This window comes from Rhinatrema bivittatum, chromosome 4, assembly GCF_901001135.1.
Source record: "Rhinatrema bivittatum chromosome 4, aRhiBiv1.1, whole genome shotgun sequence".
NCBI lineage: Eukaryota > Metazoa > Chordata > Amphibia > Gymnophiona > Rhinatrematidae > Rhinatrema > Rhinatrema bivittatum.
Window position 1 is genome coordinate 401,530,449 of NC_042618.1, and position 21,098 is coordinate 401,551,546.

Sequence of the window (21,098 nt, forward strand, 5' to 3'; positions counted from 1 at the left end):
GTATTTAAACCTCCACTCCGCTCCAATACAACGAGTTAGCAAGGGCTTCGGTTTTGCTACTCTGACCGCTTCTAAGCTGCTCGCTTGGATTCCTCACTACCCTCCAGGGTATTTCACTACCTACTGAAGCTCTGGGTACCCGCTGCTCAGGAGCCCCTAGCTTCTACTCGCCCTCCAGGGTTATTCAGACTAACCTTCAGGACACCCACCTCTCAGGGGTCTTGTCTGCTTTATTCCAGGTACCTTCGGTGCTCCTCGGGGGCCTATCCTGCACTTTGGACCATGGGTCCTTCTCTTCACTCGATACCGAAGAAAGCTATCATCGCTGCTACCCTGTGAGTACTGCTACACTCCAAGCTCTCCTCGCTCCACCCTTCAGGTTCATGGCCTATCTATCCCGCACTGCGGAACACTACCGGACCTTCGCTACATCTGGGTGAGATCAGCAACTACATTACTACTGAGACTATCTGGAGCCTTACTGTGATATCGCTGGACTACAGCACTGTCTGTACCTTGGACAAGAATCATCTTCATCACAGCAATATAATAAAGCTTTCTTTCCTCTGTGTCCGCTTGCTATTGAATCTAGCCTATCGCTGTGTTCCCCATGGGGCCCCTCCCCGAGGGAGGAGTCATGGCCATTTCGACCAAGAGTCCACATTATGCCACAAACCCAACATTACCTATGCAAGGTGTTGCGACCTTCACTTCCCGATGGCTTCACTCCGCCTATCTTTCCTTTTTTGCAGCTCCTCCTGCTCTTCACAGATGCCTGGCTGCCGCGGCATCCGCCTGCCGTCCTCTCCAGCGTCCCCGGACCGGCTTGGGCACTGCCTCCTGCCATGCTCTTCAGGTACCTTAGGGCGTGTGCGCTGCTCAGCCCTCATTCTTATTTCCTCATTGGCGCGTTCCTCAGGGGCGTCCCCCTGCCCAAATATTTAAGCCTACAGTTTATTGCTAGCCATTGAGTTAGCAAGGGGAATTCTTACGGATGGGATTCGCTCTCCGTACCCAACTACTCTGCCTTTCCAACTTCTATTGGACTCTTTCTGCTAACGGGGTACCCACTCCTCGGGGGCCTCTTTTGCTTCTTTCAGGTCGCTATTAGGTAACCGGTACTCGGTCCTCGAGGGCTCATGTTCCCTGACCCGCTGCCTGCATCTATCTCCTCTTCTACTTGGAAGAATTCGCTACAGACACCATCAGTGAGTACTACTATCATCCAGTCCTCAGAGCTGTCTCCCTGGAACCAGATACTCGCTCCTCGAGGGCCTGCCTCCGTTCCAGCACCAGTGCCATCTCCTACATGGAACCACTGTGTGAGTACTTTGCCAACGAGTCTCTCAGTTCCCAGGGATCTGGTACTCGCTCCTCGAGGGCCAGCTCTCCCTATCTCGAGGCTTCTCCATACTTGGGACTCTGTGAATGTTCTATTGTACTCATTTTCTCAGTTCTCTCCACTACAGCACTGCTACTGGAGTAACTGCTGTTCCAGCGCCCTGGGGAATACTAGCCCAGCCGGGCTACATCTTCTACTCACTACTACCACATCTGGTGGCTTCTCAAACTGTCTAAATAAATATCTGTGTTTGTGTGTCCAGAGCTGAGCCTGACCTGTGGCCCCTCAAGGGACTTCCCCCCGTGAGCGTGGTCAGCTGCCACAGTGTCCAAGGGTCCACCCAAACCTCACTAATTATAACACAAGGTAACCCACATTTCTCATCAGATTCCCAGTATGAAGTATTTAGATCATGGAAGACTAAAGGGATCTTTCAGTTTCGGCAAGTGGTTGATAAAAATGGCTCCGTGTTACCATTTCAGACTCTCAAACAAACTTGAACTTTCTGCTAAAGATTATTTTTGCTTATCTACAATTAAGACATATTTTGGGCTAATGCCCTCCCAATTGTTATATTTCTTCTGTGATAAATTAGACGGACTATTTAGAATCGAGGAGTTTGATGGGGTAACAATCTCCAGGTAATACAAAGCCTTGCTGCCTATTTGCCCACTGTGTGATTTTGGTTCATTACTTGGAAAAAGTGGAAGAAAGATCTAACCCTTAATGTTATAGATCTACAACTACACTCCAGCTTCAAGAGAATTCCAGCCTTTATTGCTAATTCTGTCTTATGGGAAACGCAATATACATTTTTAACATGGGCATATATTTCTCCAGCTCGGGCTTATCTCTGGATTTAGGGATACAGATTTAATCCCCTGTGTGCATTCTCACTGAGTGCATTGGGACATAGTTTTTGGTCTTGCATAGTTATAGGTAAATTTTGGGCTGGGATTTATGACTTCCATTGCCCAGGTTTTATGTCTTCCATTGTTTTATGTCTTCCATTGCCCAGGTTTTATGCTCCCTGTTTAATGTAACTTTACTTTCTACCTTGATGTTAATTGGTTTCCCCTCAGTTATATTGTAAACCGGTACGATAAGACCTAGTCTTGAGCATCGGTATAGGAAAAGAAATTAAATAAAATAAATAAATAAATGACTTCCTTCAATTGATTAAAGCGCAAACAATTCTTTTTTCCACTGGGAGATCTTATTTGACGAGATTTCATCCTTTCAAGTGCGGGCCAAAAGGGACTAAACTGTTAATACAAAAAGCTTATCTTGTGGGGAAGAAGAGTATTCTCACCATGTGGAAATCTGCAGCCCCCTTTTTAAGGTGATTTTAAAATCCTGACGTACGCATTAATTAGGGGATGCGTGACTATGTCAGGTTTGCGCATGCCGAGCAGATTTTAAAAGTCGCCAAGATATGCACGTAAATGCCGCTGTGCATTCATCTCGGAACTTCTCAAAAAGGGGCGGTACATGGGCTCATAAATATTTATGCGATCCGGTGCACGCCAAGGCCCCCTCTGCGTAACTTTACTTCTGCTATGGACGGTATCTGAGTAAAAAAAATAAAACAACAAGCCATTTCAGAGGGGTTTAAAGGGTCTGGAGTAAGTGGGGGGCGTACCGGTTATCAAATCAGGGAGGGTGGGAGGACCTACTTGTTAACTGGACAAACTGGTAACGAACTGGAAAAACTGGCTAATGCATCGGCATGCATCCCTTTTAAAATTCCCCCACTTATGCGGTAGAAGTGGGATTTGCATGCATGCTTAAAATTAGGTGCACTTGGGCGTGTGGCCAGGCTATTTTATAACATGTGCGCTTATACGCATGTATGTTATAAAACATCCATGTCCTTGGGCACATGTGTGCCCCACACTAATTTAAAAGTTACCATCCCTGAGGAGTTCTGAGACGTGTGCATAGCGGTATTTACGCATGCATTCAGGTGGCTTTTAAAATCCACTTGGCGCGCATAAGCCCAACATATTCATGCATCCCCTAATTAATGTGTGCACCAGGCCTGTCGTGTACCAAAATTAGGAGATGTGTGAAGAAGTTGGGCTTGTGCACGCCAAGGGGTAGATTTTAAAACCCCTGCAGGAGGATTTACGCGCGCAGGGCACTCGCGCGCCGGCGTGCCTATTTTGCATAGGCCGCCGGCGCGCGCAAAGCCCCGGGACGCGCGTAAGTTCTGGGGCTTCCTAAAAGGGGCGGGAGGGGGCGTGCCGGGAGGGCGGTCCCGAGTCCCCCGGCACTGCGGCCTGTGCTGGGGGATGCCAGGGTGGGGCGCACAAGTTACGCCTGCTTCAAGCAGGCGTAACTTGCCCAACAAAGGTAGGGGGGGGGATTTAGGTAGGGCTGGGGGGTGGGGGAACGGAGGCAGGCTGTGCGGATCGGCGCGCGCAGGCTGCCGATTCTGCGCAGCCTTGCGTGCGCCGAGCACGGATTTTATAAGATACGCGCGGTGGCGCAAACAAAAGTACGCACGCGCATATTTTTTGAAGATCCAAGTGTATTTTAAAAAGAACCCATATTCGTGCTTAAATGCTGTGATGCGCACGTCTCAAATGTTTCCAGAAAGGGGCGGGGTGCGGGCGTTTCAGGGCCTGGCCAAGAAATGTGCACATAAATACCTATGCGCTCTGGCACATGTAGAGGTCCCCTGCCATATAACTTTACCTCTGTTTTGATTTACATGTAAGTAATAAAATAAAAGGATCGAGCCATTTCTGAGGATCGTTTAAAGATCTGGGGGTAACTGGGGGGATTATAGGCTGTCAAACCAAGGAGGTTTGGAGGACCTAGCTGTTAACTGGGTGAACTGGTGGACGTACTGGTAAAATGGGAATGGCGTGGGGGCACGCCTTTTTTACAATCCACAATGTATGCGGCAGAAGCGGGATTTGCGTGTCCATGCACATTCCCACTTAAAATTAGGTGCACATGTGTATGCAGCCAAGCTGTTTTGTAACATGTGCGCATGTATTTGCATAAGTTATAAAATAGCCGTGTCCCTGAGTGCGGGCCGATGCGCAAACGCAAATGTGCACCTGAGCGCCACTTTGAAAGTTACTGTTCCTATGTGCAAATGACACAAAAATATTCAAAGTAATTAAAACACAATCAGGCTGTGAGGAACTGCAAGAGAACCTTGCCAGACTAGACAACCGGGCATCTGCATGACAGATGAAATTTAACATATACAAGTGCAAAGTGATGCTCATGAGGAAAAATAATCCTAACTATAGGTACACAATGCTGGATTCCATACAGCATCCAGGAAAAGGATCTTGGTGTCATCGTGGATTAAACATTGAAATCTTCAGATCTGTGTGCTGCAGCAGTTAAAACAGCAAACAGTATGTTACAAATTATTTGGAAAAGAATGGAGAACAAACTGAGAATATAATGCTGCCTCGGTATAAATGTATGGTCTAGTCACCCCATCTTAATATAGCAGAGCTAGAAACAGTACATATAAGGGCGACAAAAATGATAAAGGGATAGAACGGCTCTCTTATGAAGAAAGGCTAAACAGTTTAGGGCTCTTTAGCTGAGGTTTATAAAATTTATGAGTGGGGAGGATCATGTAAATAGGAAACTATTTACTCTTTCAGGTAATATAAAGGCTAGAGGGCATTCTTATGAAATTAACAAGTAGCACATTTTAAACAAATTGGAGAAATTATTTTTCACTCAAAGCACAATTAAGCTGTGGATTTTGTTGCCAAAGAATATGATCAAGGCAAATAGCATATTTGCATTTAAAAAGGATATGGACAAATTCCTGCAAGAAAAATCCATAAACAATTATTAGCCAGGTGAAATGAGGAAAGCCACCACTTATCTCTGGGAATGCGCAACAAGAAATGGATCCTACTCTTTGGCTTCTGCCAGGTACTTCCTAGAGATCCAGATTGTCCACTTCGAAGAAAGGATGCTGAGCTTCATGGACCTGGGTCTGATCCAGCATGGCATTTCCCATTTTCTTATGTTTTTAAATCACCAACAGACCACTCCCCAAATAATGATTTATGGAAACACAAATGTTTACTCCTGAAACTTATCTTTTAGTAAATGTAAGAAATTATTATAATGTAAAGCTATAATGGATTAATATCTTTTGTTGTGATTAGATGAAGATAACATTTTACTATAGATTAGAGTGCAAGTCATTGCCCATTAGGTCCTAGTGACTTACAGCAGCTCAGTAATGATGGCAGAATGGTCCATTCAGTCTGCTCAGCTGAGTTTCGTCCACTTTGGATAGATGCGCATATAAATTCCAAAATATGCAATTTAGCACCAACTCCCTCTTCCCCCAATGTCTTTCATCAGGCCTCTGAACCCTTTTTCCTGTCACTACCCTCCATACCTATCCCATCATCTGATCCAAAGAACAGGAAACAACATAACCAAAGTCTACTGTAATAAACTGAAACAGTCAAGCACCCAGTTCAAAGGCACTAGTCCAGGCCAAGTAATACCTTAATACAACCAATAAGATCTTAATGCAAGCAAAGATTTCAAAGGCAACCATAGGGGAAAAAAATAATTCTGGGAACCATTTCTATAGTGTTCCATGCTATTATCACCAGTTTCTCATGTTATCCAGGATTTATGATTTTCAGAAACCACCTTGATCAGATGTTATCTTGTAAAGAAAGCCTTTACTGCTATGCTGTAGGTAGCAAATTTGATTTTCCCTAGCACAGCAACAAAATCTGCAGTTATTGTTGTTAATGTTTATGCTCACTCATGGCTCCATCCATGGTCATGTGTTATTATCAGAAATATGACACAGTGTAATTTCTTAGAACTTGTGTGTCATCTTCGCCTGCTGAATGATCAACATAACCTTTTCTGATACTTGTGCCTCTATTTCTCTGTCACAACAATTAGATATCCTGCCTTGTGAAACAAGAATGGCTTTCCATCTGGTGTCCATAGCAACACTCTAGGTCAAGAAAGCACATCAGCAAATGTCCTTCTCTTGCCCTTGAAGAATTAAAGCATGTAACATATAAAACTCAGTTTCTTATTTTCATTCAGGTTCTATTAGAGAAATTATAAAATTTAAAAAAAAAAAAGGTTTTTGTGCTATTCATAGAAATTGTAGGCTCATTTCATATTGTATTGTTAAAAACAATTTTCTGTACTTCATATACTAAGATTATCAGATTTGGAAAGAAAAAAAAAAAGGAGAATTTGTAGAATGAGGTCTCCAAAACTGATTTATTTAAAGAATTTCTCTAGGAAGTAATATGCAAATATGGTGAATCTTGGAGCTTGACTACAGAAAGTAGAAAAGAATTACAAATGACCCAGATGTGAAAGCACATGTAGAGCAAAGTGCAATCATTTCCTGAGGAGTCTGCAATTAGTATGGGGCTTATTTATTTAAAATTATTTATATACCTTTTTTACACTCATTGGTTGTCAAGTTTACATGGTTGGACACATACATATTAAAAGATGAAAAAAAATCACATTAAAGGTAAGAAGTAAATTAAAATAGATATAAAAATGCATCACAGTAACAAGCAAACAGGAAGAACAAAGGAAAGAAAAATCTTGTGCCAAATGAGATGCTAGTGCAGTGATTAATTTTTTATTTATTTTTGATTGCGATAGGAGGGGTATTTAAGAAGTCGTTACCGCATCAAAGGCACTCCTGAAAAGAAAAGTTTTCAGATTCTTTTAAAATCTTTCAGATTTGTAATCTGTCTCAGATTGTCAGGGACTGCATTCCAGAGTTGGAGGCCAACGACGGAAAAGGCGCATCTTCTTGTAATGTCTAGTCTGGCAAGTCTGATTGTAGGTACTTGTAGCAAATTTTTGTGCATAGAACATACATTCCTGTTTGGTTCATATACTCAAATTTGCGTACTTAACCAGGTGGATGAATCATTTGCCCCTTCTTCAGAGCAGAGAATAAAAATATTCCTATCCTACATTTGAAAAAGGCTGCCAAGAGGTCCCATGAATCTCAGAAGAGACAAATAAACTCCATATCAGCCCTTACTCTCCAGCACATAATACAATATCAGCTCTATTTCAATATGTTGAGTCTCATAATCCATTTTTCAGATATTCAAATTCACTCTGCTAACTTCTTCAACATCTGCAATAGGGCAGAGAAAGCATATTAAGCATGGCTCCAACACAACACCAGTGAGCCCTAAGGGCAAGAAGCTTGTTTAAATATGATGTCAAACACTGATACACCACTGCTCCATAGGAAATAATAGGGAAAAGAGCACCATGAAAACCACGTAGAAAACCTCTCATCTCCCATCAGAAAATCATCTACCGTTCCCAGCCTAGTCTTGGATGCACATCTAACTGATGGGCACAGTGATTCTGCATGAGACAGATTTGCATGCACTCAGTATATAAGGTATGGAATTCTAGCTCATGCATAGTCATTGTGATTATTTTGAAAACCAGATCCAACAGAGATGAGAACTAGCTTTCAGCATGATGAACTGCAGTAATGAAAGGTTGCTACATATCAAATTGTGGATTATTTAGCACAGATCCATCCTGGTGATCCCCCACAGCCAGTCAGAACTTCTGGATATCCATGCCCCAAAGAACATGCCTGAGATAAATTTGCATATCCTGCATCTCCAATGTATGCAAATTTAATTTCAAGCATATTGGTTGTGAATAAACTGAAAATCCATGTGGCTGTGGGAACACTAGGACAGGCTTAGGAGGCCCTGATCTAACAGCCGCCCTTTCCTCAAAGGTGCAATGCTGCCTGTTCAAATGGCAAAGAATGCCTGTATCTTACATAGCTTGGATGCTCTGACAGCTCTCAACAGTGTTTTACAGAGCAACCCAGTGCAAGGGTGGAAGAACTGAAAGTGGAGCCTCATTTATCCTACAAATGAGGGTGATCCAGAGGAAGCACTTTTGCAAAATGTGTACTTCAATAGTTCCACAGTCCAAGACTCCATTACTAACTTCAGCTACAAAATGTTTCTTATGAAAGAGTTTTTAAGAATAGTGGCTTGTGATGTTTCTTGTAGCTACTTTTTTCTTTGAGGGTGGATGCACGTGTGATTTTATATTGATCTCAAGGTGCCAGAGGCTTTTCTTGGTCCTTTATCTTTAGGCCCTGAATTGAACCTTAAATGAGAACTGAAACAGAAACAATTCTAGTGTTCTGCTAGGAATTGTGTATGAGTGGGGTAATCAGAATCAAGTGGAAAAGATTCCTCCTGGATGGTAGATGAGGAACAGTCATAAAACACAGTTTCTGCATCAAAGAACCTACCAGCAAAGAGGGGGATCCACTTTAATCTGTTTAATTATTATGGAACCTGCAGTAACCATGTTCACTGTAGTATAAACAAGACCATGACTCAGACATAGAAGAAAAGAAGCCCTGATGAATCAGCTTACACATACAAAACAAAAGAGATTTCTGTCTAGCAAAAATAGGAGAGATGGTTTTGACATCACTAATGAACAAAAGCATGCACAGGAACTATGAGGACCCCCAGAATCGTTAAGGCACTTTCATCAGAAGGCAGATGCTTTAAGGAATCTCTTGGCCCAAGTTCTACACACCAAAAGCAAATCAAATCAATCAGCAGTCTACAGTATTCTCAAGACAAACCTCTCTCCTGGCTTTCTCATTCCAAACACCATTGTACACAGCCACAAGAGATTTGCTGAAGTAACAAAAGCATTTTTTTTCTACCACCAGAATTCCTGCATTGATATATTTGTAATTAAGGGCACTTCGTGGTGATGATCAGAAAGAGGTTAATGTCAAGTATAAAGCACATTCATTCATTATAGGAAGTGACCTGTTGCATCTGCTCTTCTTTTCAGTTAGTAATGTATGGAGTAATAATAACTACAAACAGCCTTGGCTCATGTTTTCATATGCAAAATATTGAGTAAGCAGGAAACTATAGACCCTCATCCATGTGTACTTCCATAGATAATTCCAGATCTAAGAACACAGTAAAACTTACACTAGGATACTTCCACACATTAGGGATGTGCTCTGTATATTCACAGCTAGCATCCAATATCTCTGACAACAAAGGAATATACACACTGTATTATTCAGGTCAGTTCAATAGCGAGGCATACATGGGAACGTAAACTGGCTTAGCTGAAAGTGCCCACCCCAAAGTTCAGCTAAAAGTTTGAGATTCCATGGAATTTGTACTTTTAGCTGGATTTTAAAAAAAAGATATTCTGAGGAAGGGAGGGATGAGTGTTTAGGTCAGAGAAGTATGCAATGGAGGTAATTTTCAAAATGATTTATGCATGGAAAAGTATCATACCAATTTTCAAAAGCCCAGTTACGCATTTATGGCCTGATTTTCAAAAGCATTTATATGCCTAAAAATGGGTTTTACGTGTGTAAATGTGCTTTTGAAAATTGCTACAATATATGCCATTGAATTGTCCATACAATTTATCCATGTAAGCGCAATTTTCAAGAGTAAATGGCTTTTGAAAAGTGCTACAATTGTAGTTACATTTTCACATATAAATCCTTTTGAAAATTACCCCTTAAAGTGCACTTATACATGTAAAACCTATTGACAATTCAATAGCATATAGCGTGGCAATTTTCAAAAGTCCATTTACATATGTAAAACCCAGTTTTAGCACATATGTTCTTTTGAAAATTACTCCCAATTTTCAATCATATGCACACTATTTTGCCCCTGATTGGCTATCCACACAAATAGCAGGTGTAAAGTACACATGCCGGGTCGATTTTCTTTGCAAGTTAGCTGCAAGTATGCACAGATAAAAGTTCATATTTATAAGAACATATGATATGTCATACTGGATCAGACCAAGGGTCCATAAAGCCCAGAATCCTGTCTCCAACAGTGGCCAAGTCACAAGTACCTGGCAAATACTCAGCAATTACCCAAACATTAAATGAATAGATCCCAAGCTACTAATCCTTATTGATTAATAGCAATTTATGGACTTCTACTCTAGGAACTTATCCAAATCTTTTTTAAATTCAGTTACACTAACTGCTGTAACCACATCCTCTGGCAATGAATTCCAGAGCTTAATTATGGGTTGAGTGAAAAAGAATTTTCTCCGATTTGTTTTAAATGAGCTACTTGCTAACTTCATGGTGTGCCCCCTAGTCCTTGTATTATCCGAAAGAGTAAACAACCAATTAACACTTCCTCAGTCAAGTCTTTTCATTATTTTGTAGACCTCTATCTTATCCTCCCTCAGCCTTCTCTTCTCCAAGCTGAACAGCCCTAACCTCTTTAGCCTTTCCTCATAGGGGAGCCGTTCCATCCCCTTTATCATGTTGGTCGCCCTTCTCTGTTCTTTCTCTGGTGCAATTATATCTGTTTTGAGATGCGGCGACCAGAACTGCACACAGTATTCAAGGTGCGGTCTCACCATGGAGCGATACAGAGGCATTATGACATCCACCATTTTATTCGCCATTCCCTTCCTATTAATTCTTAACATTCTATTTGCTTTTTTGACTGCCACAGCACAAAGAGACAATGATTTCAATGTGTTATCCACTATGACGCCTAGATCTCTTTCCTGGGTGGTAACTCCTAGTGTGGAACCTAACATCGTGTAACCACAGCAAGGGTTATTTTTCCCTATATGGATCACCTTGCACTTGTCCACATTAAATTTCATCTGCCATTTGAATGCCCAGTCTTACAGTCTCACAAAGTTCTCCTGCAATTTATCACAATCCGCTTGAGCTTTAACTACTCTGCATAATTTTGTGTCATCTTCAAATTTAAGCACCTCACTCGTCGTACCCCTTTCCAGATCATTTATAAATATATTAAAAAGCATCAGTCCTAGTACATATTCCTGAGGTCACCCTCCAGTCTTCAGGTACAATGGACAATTTTAATAATAGGTTACAAATCTTTACTAATAGGTCTGAAATTTCATTTTTGAGTTCTTTCAGAATCCTGGAGTATATACAGTCTGGTCCAGGCGATTTACTACTCTTCAGTTTGTCAATCTGGCCTACTACATCTTACAGGTTCACCATAATTTGGTTAAGTTCATCTGAATCATCACCCTTGAAAACTGTCTCTAGAACATTAAACACCAAAGCAGGATTTGTTTAGTCTTTCCACAATGGCCTTATTTTCCCTAAGTGCGCCTTTAACCCCTCGATCATCTAACGGTTCAACCAACTCCCTCGCAGGCTTTCTGCTTCGGATATATTTTTAAAAGTTATTATGAGTTTTTGCCTCTGTGGCCAACTTCTTTTCAAATTCTTTCTTAGCTTATTCTTGCAATTAAATGGGCTATTCAAAATTGCCTCTAATTATGGGGCAGATTTTCGGCGGGTTACGTGCGCCAGGCCTATTTTCAAAAGGCCCAGCAGCACGCATAAAGCCCCAGGACGCGTGTAAGTCCCAAGGCTTGAAAAAATGTGCGGGGCAGGGTCAGTGGCTCCTGGCACAGAGCCATTTGCCACTTTGTCAGAGATCATGTGCCGGCAATCGGCCAGCGGGCACAACTTATGTCTGCCTGGAGGCAGGCGCAAAAGGTAAAATAAAGATCAGGGGGTTAGAGTAGGGCTGGGGGGGGGAAAGGTTAGGAGAAGGGATGGGAAGGTCAGGCTAGGGGGAAGGGAACGGAGGAAGCCAGCGCGGCTCGGCGCGCACAAAGTGTACATATAGGTCGCGCGGGCTCCTTTTAAAATCTACTCCTATACTTTTTATGATAGCCCAATAGCAAACAAATTTACTGTACTGCTAAGGTTAATTGAATAGCAGATTGTTCAACTTAATTGTGTGCTATGAAATGATTTCAGCAGGAGATGCACTACACTAAGTTCATCACCTTCCAGTGCTACAAACCTAAGGTACAGTCAGTGAAAGAAAAACCCATTGCCCCTCTCTGGAAAGAAGAAAGATTGTTCACAGGCAAGGATTGTTCATGGACATGAAAACATAAAATATGCCTATTTACTCATAGAGTATTTACAATTCTAAAACCACAAGATCTTGTTCATAATGATGTGCAGCCAAAAAAACATGTGGTTAGCTTTGTTTTGATTTTGGCCATTTTACGGGGCTTTCGTTGTGTAGTGTAACATGGCATGCTTTCAGGAGGAGGGCATATGTTCCACTGTGAGCACAGGAACGTGTGATCATTCAATCTGTTTTCAGAACTTATGCTCAGAAATGCAGTTTTATGTGGATAAAATTCAATTTTATATGCGTCTGTACATAAAGTACAAATCAGATTTTATGCACGTAAAAAGGTTGCATGCATAAACTTTTGAAGATAAATTGAATGAATGCATAGCCATATGTTCACAGTGGAACATATACCTTATGCTGAAAGCATGTCATGTTACACTTTCACAAGGGTCTACGGATGCATATTACAACAGACCTATTCACATCGATGTCTACTCAAAACACACATTGGCGCAGAGTGTTTCTTAGTAAGAGGCATCATAACCTGGCAGGGTTTCAAGATGAAATTCTTAAAAATAAAGGTCAAGAAACACAAAAATATATAAGGTGATACCTTTTTCTTGAAGTAGCAATACATTTCTTGACACTCCATTCTTCAGGTCAAACCAAAGATGACATCACCTGAACATACAAGTGAATCATAGATTATATTACCATGAAGGCGTGAGAGGGATGAATTTTACCATTTTTTTGTTTATTGACCTTAATCTCCATGCATTCATGTGGACTAATGTGGCAACAGCACAACTTTACCTAAGAATAAATTAGCAATCAAAAGGAATTTTTTTCCCCCTTATTTTCATGTCTTTGAACAATCTCTGTATCTGTTCAATTTTTTTCTTGGTTTTCTGTATTACGAAAGGAGATAGCATCTAAACTTAATTTCATTTTAAACTGAAGAAACAATAAGAAAACCAATTTAAATTATCCTATATAGAACTGCATCCCAAATACAGTGTACATTTCTTTCTATTCTATAGTGTGATGTTACTAACAATTACTTTCTTGACTCCTTTTCCTAATATTCAGATGATGGCTAAGCTCACCTTCCCTTGAATCATTGTGAAATGCTGAAGACTTCTCTGCCATTCAGTGACTATGGAACTAAACAACTGAGGCCAAATTTAAGTCTTATGCAAGAGTAGGACGAAGAAACTCTCAACTCAACTCAACTCAACTCTCAACTCAACTCAAGCAACTAAGAACTCCCGTCAGGGTAATCAACAACCTTTGACAACTCAATAATGTTCTCTCTTTTTTAATGAGGCAGGTTTTATTTACCTTGGTTTTATTTACCTTGGTCATTCTTTTGTTATCTCAGTGTTAATCTCTCTTTTGCCTTCTCTTCATTCCAAGTTGCATTTTATCCCTGTTTTATTGTAACTGCTACCTTATTCTTCTATCACTTGTTAATGTTTTTAAGTTATTAAGTATTTATTCTGTTGTCACACCTTGTTATTTGTAAACCGGCATGATGCGACTCCCATCGCGAATGCCGGTATATAAGAAATATAAATAAAAGAAAAGGGATGTGCCTTCATTTTAAATTAAATGTGACCAATGAGTTCATTTTCAGTTTGTTATGAATGAAACAAACCAAAACGCAACTCATTCCAAAAATGTGGAACATTTTTTTTGTTTTAATTTGTTTTGGCAACCTGTTTCCGCAAATTGAAACTTGCTTGCGCAAGTTGCCGAAAATGAATAACCTGAGAAATCCGAAGAGTTAAAAAAAAAAAATGAAATTCAGACCTAAAACGCACCCAGAATGAAAGAAATGAACCAAACGGAAAAAAATGTTCCCGTGCACACCTCTAAAAATCAACTGCAAGAAAATGTGCAACTTTGAAACAGAGCTACCTTTTGTCCAAAGATTCTCCTGCAACTTCAAGAAGGGGAAAAGAAGCCACAAGAAAAAAAAATATGTGTGCAAAACATGACGTGCAAGGCCTGCCCAGTTCTTCACTAGAGCACTTTTGAGCAAAAGTCTCCCAGCACTTTCAGCAGACGTTTTGGCTTGCAAACCTTTTCTATGATTTTTTTTTTGCTTCATGGAAGCAGCAAAAATATAAATCCTTGAGCAAAGGATTTGCCCAAGGATTTCAGCTTTGTGTAAGGAGTGTGATTGCTATGTTGGTCCACTCCAGCAGCGTGTAGCCAATCCATAAAGGTCATATTTGTGCCCAACTTTAACTATCAGCTGAAATGTTTTACCCTAATATATAGCATAGGTTACAGGTAAGCAGATTCAAGCAGACCTAGGAAAAGATGAACTGATGATTTATAATGAAGCTGTAAGAGACATTGTTGCCTAATCCGTGATAAACGATGGTATAATATAGTCATACTTTGATTGAAATTAAAGGACAGATCATATACTGTTCCCTAGTCATAAACTTTTCTTGGAAAGTAGGTGCTGTCTTAGAAATTGCATCAGCAAGTTAAGTATCAATAATATTTTGCATTTCAAATGTTATTAAAATAAAAATTCCTAATTCCTAATTAAAATACTATCAAAATAATTTTCTTTATAAAAATTTGTTATAACTTTACAGCATGATGACAATAAATGATTATGAATAACTAAATGTTTCACTGACCGATTGCGGCTTGCGGCCCATTGAGTGGCGAGAGGCTGCAGAGAGAGATCTTGAGGCAATCATTGATGATATTGTCATCTGCTGTTATATAAGTTGTTAATATATATTATTTTTGTTTCATAAGTTATATATTGGATTTATATCCTTTTTTCCTCTACTTTTTCTTTATTGAATATAAATTGGAGAGGGTTTTTGCTTCTTTATTGTTGATTATTAAAATAAAAATGGCATATATAAAACTAAAAGGTAATAACATTATTTTTTTGCTACTTAAGAAGCGCTCTTCCGCAGTTTTTCATGAACCTCCATTAAATTGTCCTCCTTAGCTCTTTGACCATCTGCTTTGGTTCAGGTCTCTGGTAAATAGAGCAGCAAAATAGCGTCGGTTTAAAAAAAAAAAAAAAAACGACATTATCCAAACAGCATCTATGATTAGTTTACAGACTGTTTACTTTCTTTATGGTCAATCCAGTTCATGAACCGAATAAACCTGACCAACGACATCTCTGACTTTGCTAAACACTTCCTTAGTTATCACGGGAAGAAGGGCACTCAGAAAGACTGGGTTTTCCTTACAAATGCATGCACCTCATGTACTAACTCAAAAAAATGTGTCTCTTCCAAACGCTTCTTGTGAAAATTTTTAAAAAGTTCTGTGATTTAAAGGTGTAAACAATATGTAAGACATGAGAAACAACCTGTCATCGCTGAATACCTTTAAGGCAGGGCTAAAACATTACATATTACTGAAGAAAAATGTTTAAAAGCTGCTGGAATGCACACAGATTCATGTCCTGGAGGAAGATGTTAGGGGTATTAAAGATATAAACTGCTGTAATGTCCCGTGAGAAGTTAGCCACCTCTAGGAAAACTGAATTCTTAGAAAATACCATTAAAAATTTAAATATACGTATATTAAATTTTCCTAAAGTTAAAGATGAGCTCCTCTTAGTTACCTTTAAAAAAATATCTGGAAGGAAGCCTAAAGGTCCCTACAGATAAAATTCCAAATATTAATAAAGTGGTTCAATTACCTTTTAAGCAGGGCTCTATGAGAGAAAACTTAGCTAAGAATTCTATAGATTTCCAAAATTTGACTAGATTTCTTGAAGAATCTCAGATGGAAATTACAGAACGTATTACTTTATTGATTACTTTTCAATCCGAACAAGACAAGAATTATGTGATGCGTGCATATTTCAGGAATATGAAAACCTTATTTCTGGGTTCCATGGTGAGGATCTACCCCGACCTCGCCAGGAACACACAAATTCGTCGTAAGGCTTTTCTGGTGTTAAAGTCAGAAGTCTTAGCAATTGGTGCTACAATGAATAGTGAAATATCCTTGTAAATGTACACTGAAGTATCATGGAACAACTTATATTTTCTTTGAAATTAATCAATTTAAGGACTTCCTGGCTGCAAAAAGGCAAGAATTGATGCATGTTAGTGCACACGTAGACGATTAGAAAGAAATTGGGAACAATCTCATTTGTTAATTTGTTAAGTTTATTTTTTATCTTTTTTCTTGAAGGGATCCTCATATGCCTAATTCCTAAATCCTGCAAATTTGCCCCTTTGATGTTTGGAATAGGATTGAGCAAAAAAATATATATTAGGAATAATTACTGAGAATGTTTTCATCATATATGGAAACCTGCCTTCTGACCTTTAAAAAGAAACTCAAAACATGGTTGTTCGGCCAAGCCTTTCCGTGCGCCTAGTTCATATTTGCATCATTGAACTTTAATGTATTATCTCGTTATGCTTCACATTAATTCACATAAATGTCATAATTTTCAGAAGTTGCCTTAGTGATTGGCTATTCTAGCCACCCTTACTCTCTGTATAAAGTATCCTATTGTTTATATACTTTTGTTTTCCCCCTTTTCTTTTTTCTATCCCCAGTTGCTCGCCCTTGTTATTATGTAACTTTTGATTCTGCCACTATCTGCCTCGTATTTATATGTTTATTGGCTAAGTTATGGTTTAAAACTTTGTTCGATGTAAACAGAGTTGATTTGATCTGTATCAAGAAATTCGGTATAGAAAAGCCTTAAATAAATAAATAAAATATATTATTTTGCCTTAGTGTTTGCACATCAAATTCTGTGTATTGCATAATGCAAAGATTTATTGTTTCTTTGTAAAAAGTTTAGAAATTAATAAAAATAAAAAATAAAAAGCTGCTGGATGCAAATGGATATTTTTATTATTTTATTGAAATAGAAATGGATAGACACTTTTTAAAGCTATTAGCACTGAGTATTAAACTGGAAATAAAAGAAAATGCCTATTTCACACAAAGACACTTAAAAGTCTGCAATACTCACCCTTACATAAGAATATCAACCAATCTCCAGCAAACTGTCCGAAGGATCATGCCCAGCGCTTGGGTTACAGAAAAGAAAACTATAAGGGATATTAGCTGTAAGTCTCTAAAGGCCCAATTACTGTTACTGCTGAGTTTTTTTTCTTAATTAGACCTTTTTTAATTGGACATGTCTCATTTCAAATTTTCCAATAATGAAACCAGAATGCCAAAAATACATTTTCAATAATTAGCTGGCCTTCATTCATGCTTCAGTATTTTTCTTTTTATCTTTTAACACAATCTGTCCCCTTTGCTCCCTAACACACATAGCCCTTCTACTAATCTATGTTGGAAAGCATTCCCAAAGCCATATCTCTGTATGCATCCCATACGTGTTATCTTTAAACAAAAGGTAACATTCTAATCTTATGACATTGTGCTTAAATGTATAATATAATTATAGGAATCAGTACACATTTACTGTTTCTGTCTCCAACAAAGAATTGTGGTTGCCATGATAGTCCACTTGGGTATGTAGAATTAAGGGTCAACAAGCAAGTTTTAGGTGATTACCATTTTCTTGGACTAAATACAGCTGTGACTGGTTTTCAGGAGTGAGTTACCATCTCTTCTTCAGGTCACTTTATGTCTGAAATCTGGCACATGTGTAAAAGATGGCATGACACCGAACTCAAATAAAATGTTTTGGAATCCAACAGCAATAATTTAAAGTCGTAAGAATTGCTATAATGTAATGCAAAAATAATTCACATCCATATTATCATTTAGAAAACATGTCTGGTTTTTTTTACAGAATATCTGGTAAACAAAAAAATGTTTCAAGCTGCCATGGGAGATGTTAAAAATTATTTCAGTAAGGAAAAGAAGAAACATAATTATAATTTGTAACTAATATTTGGTGCCTGCGAGTAAGACAAGTCAAGACTGTTTTAGCCGTAGAAATTCTCAGTTTGGTGTGACAAGGCTGCCACCTTGTGGGATCCAGAAACACTGGGCTTGATTTAGCAAACATCTCCCTTGTTCTATGACCATGGGACAAAACTCTTGGGGCCAGATTTAAGTGCCAAGCAAAAATATGGCAAAAAAAAAAAAAAAGGTCCAAAGAGCCTGCAAGTCAATTTGCTTGTACAACTTTGAAATAGTGCATCTTTTTGTCCAAAGACTCAATCTCCTGCCACTTCAGGAAGGGAAAAAGAAGCCACAGAAAAAACATTTGTGCCAGGAAAATGCTTGAGCTGTGAAAGGATTTCCCATTTCTTGATTATGCCACTGTTGGGCAAAGGTCTCACAGCAGTCTCTGCCAAAGTTTTGACTTGCATGACTTTTTCTGTGAATGTGTTTGCTTTACAGAAGATGCAAAAACATAAATCCTTGGACAAAGGGGCACTTTTTCAACCTTGCATAAGTGGTGGGGCTGCTGTGATAGTCCACTTGGATAGATAAAAATTAAGGTCCACAAAGAAGTTTTATTGGATTTAAAAATGTGTTTTGTGTCAAGCTTTTAAATGCTATGATCCCTGTCTCAGGTCATGCCTAACTTTAGATTACAATGTGACCAGTTAAAATTTCTTACAATATTTAATTTTTAATGTACAACATTCTCTACATATTAACTATAATTGTGAGGCAGCTGAAATTGGACTCAGCAGCCGTGGATAACATGGCACCGAGCCAGCCCGTACAACACTCAACCAGAACCTGAGGATGGCGGGAAAGGGGTGGGAAAGAAGGGTAGAGATGCTTGCATCAAAGAGTTGTGATACAGCCAAGAAATCTGTGGGCACTGCTGGTTGGTCAAGGAGCACTGGGAGGAGTGGTTCAGGTTTGAATACTATGGATATAAAACAAGCGACCTGTTGGCATTTGTCCTCTTTGCTTGGACCACTGGCTCAAGGCAACCCACCCTCCCTCCCTTCAGTTTGTTTAGGCACCTTGCTTGCTATATCATGTTTTTTATGGTTTCATCATAGCTTGGGGCGGGAGACCCGAGCCAATTTTACTGGTTGGTGCGATGGCAATGGTTAAACCAGAGGTTAATCTGGTGATTATAGGGTTGGCGAATGACTATGGCATGCTGGGGCCTGCACGCGGGATATGTGGCCAGGGGATGGCCAGTGGCAGCTACTTCCCCAAGGAACCTTCCTTGTTAGGTCGTGGCTGGGGAGGGCGTCAACTGATGGCGGTGGATCGCTGGGAAGGAGTCCGAGGCCCGTATGGGTCATTGGTGGCCCCTGCTGAGATGCGGCGGTGGGTCACCCAGGCTCCGGGTGTATGGGTGGAACTGGTGTTCATTGTTATGGCTCACGTCAGATGTTTACACAATAAAGCTGCAGCCTTTATTTACCCATGAAATGTTATCAGTGTTTTATTATGAGTTTGTAAAGGAATGGTGTCTGGATGAGCCAGGAAGTCTCGACTTCACTGTTAGATATAAGAATGTAAGGTCAAATAAATTGACCATGCATTCTGGAAGCAAGACTAAGGACCTGATTCACAGTCGGACCGATACAGTAAAAGTCGCGGGAGAGCGGGCAAACGCCCACTCTCCCGGCGCGTGCCCAGGCCACTCTCCTGTGCGTGCGATTCACTAAATTAATTTATTTAAATTAGGGCTCGCGGCAAAAAGAGGCGCTAGGGATACTAGCGCGTCCCTAGCGCCTCTTTTTGGACAGGAGCGGCGGCTGTCAATGGGTTTGACAGCCGACGCTCAATTTTGCCTGCGTCGGTTCTCGAGCCTGCTGACAGCCTCGGTTTCGGAAACCGGACGCCGGCAAAATTGAGCATCCGGTTTTGGGGGCCTCCTACTTAATATCGCCATAATATTAAGTCAGAGGATGCACAGAAAAGCATTTCCCCGGCGCTGGCAGAAATTAAATGCCTACCTTTGGGTAGGCGCTAATTTCTTAAAGTAAAATGTGCGGCTTGGCTGCACATTTTACTTACTGTATCGTGTGGGAATACCTAAAAGGGCCATCAACAGGCATTACTGAATAAGGGGTAAAGCTAGCGCGTCGAAAACGCGCGTCCAATCACAGGTTAACAGTGCGCTGCACTGGAGCACACTGTACTGTATCAGCTTGTAAGGCTTTACTCCCTTTCTGTGTTTATGGGAACAAAGCTGAGTGTATTTGGCCCTAAATCTGATTACATTACACCTCACTGGCTGATTTTATTTCATTTGCAAGCGCACAGTCAACTAAGACTTTAAATACTCAATGTCCTTGTTCTTCTAAGGCTCAGGCTAATCTCCAGAAAGCATTTTCTGTGTACCACAATCATTATTCAGAACTTATTTTATTTTTCCTGGGAATTTCAAAGTTATTAAAAAAAATAGTGGAAAAATGACTTTATTATAAGAAATGAGAGAAGAATCAGTAGAAAGCATTTTTTCCGCTGATTTTTTTGTTGTTGTTGTTATAACATTGAAAGTCCCAGAAAAAAATTAAATAAAAGCTGAAAACAAAGGTCGCTGTCCATATGATAAATAATTCCTATTGGTTGCTCAGCTACTACAGTGACACTACATTTTTAAATAACATTTTTCATCTCTGGGTGGAGCGTTCATGTAAATTAGGATTGTCAAGAAAATAATTATATGTGATTGTGATAACAATATGGAGCAGGACAGAGAAAGAAGATTTGTGAATTAAGTTTATAGTTGCAATAAAATGCATTAAAAAAAAAAACCCACACAGCCAGAAAAATGTGGCTCAGTTTTGCAAGATACTCTGTTCTAGTTGTAGTGCTGTAGGGTTTATTGATGTTGTCAGTCATTGGGGAAAGTTGATTACTACCTATTCTCATTAATTGTAAAT

The 21,098-nt window shown here is 39.8% G+C and overlaps 1 protein-coding gene across 4 annotated transcripts in view; it reads right to left on the reverse strand.

Annotated features, from left to right (window-relative positions):
- TAFA4 (TAFA chemokine like family member 4) overlaps positions 1-21,098 on the reverse strand; it is a 293,701-nt gene that overhangs the window by 219,949 nt on the left and 52,654 nt on the right. For 2 of the 4 annotated variants that reach the window (XM_029601060.1, XM_029601062.1), the window contains one exon: positions 12,902-12,969. The exons of the other annotated variants lie outside the window; for them this stretch is intronic. The gene's annotated coding sequence lies outside the window, so the exon portion shown is untranslated. The remainder of the gene's footprint in view (positions 1-12,901; positions 12,970-21,098) is intronic. 4 annotated transcript variants of the gene reach the window in all.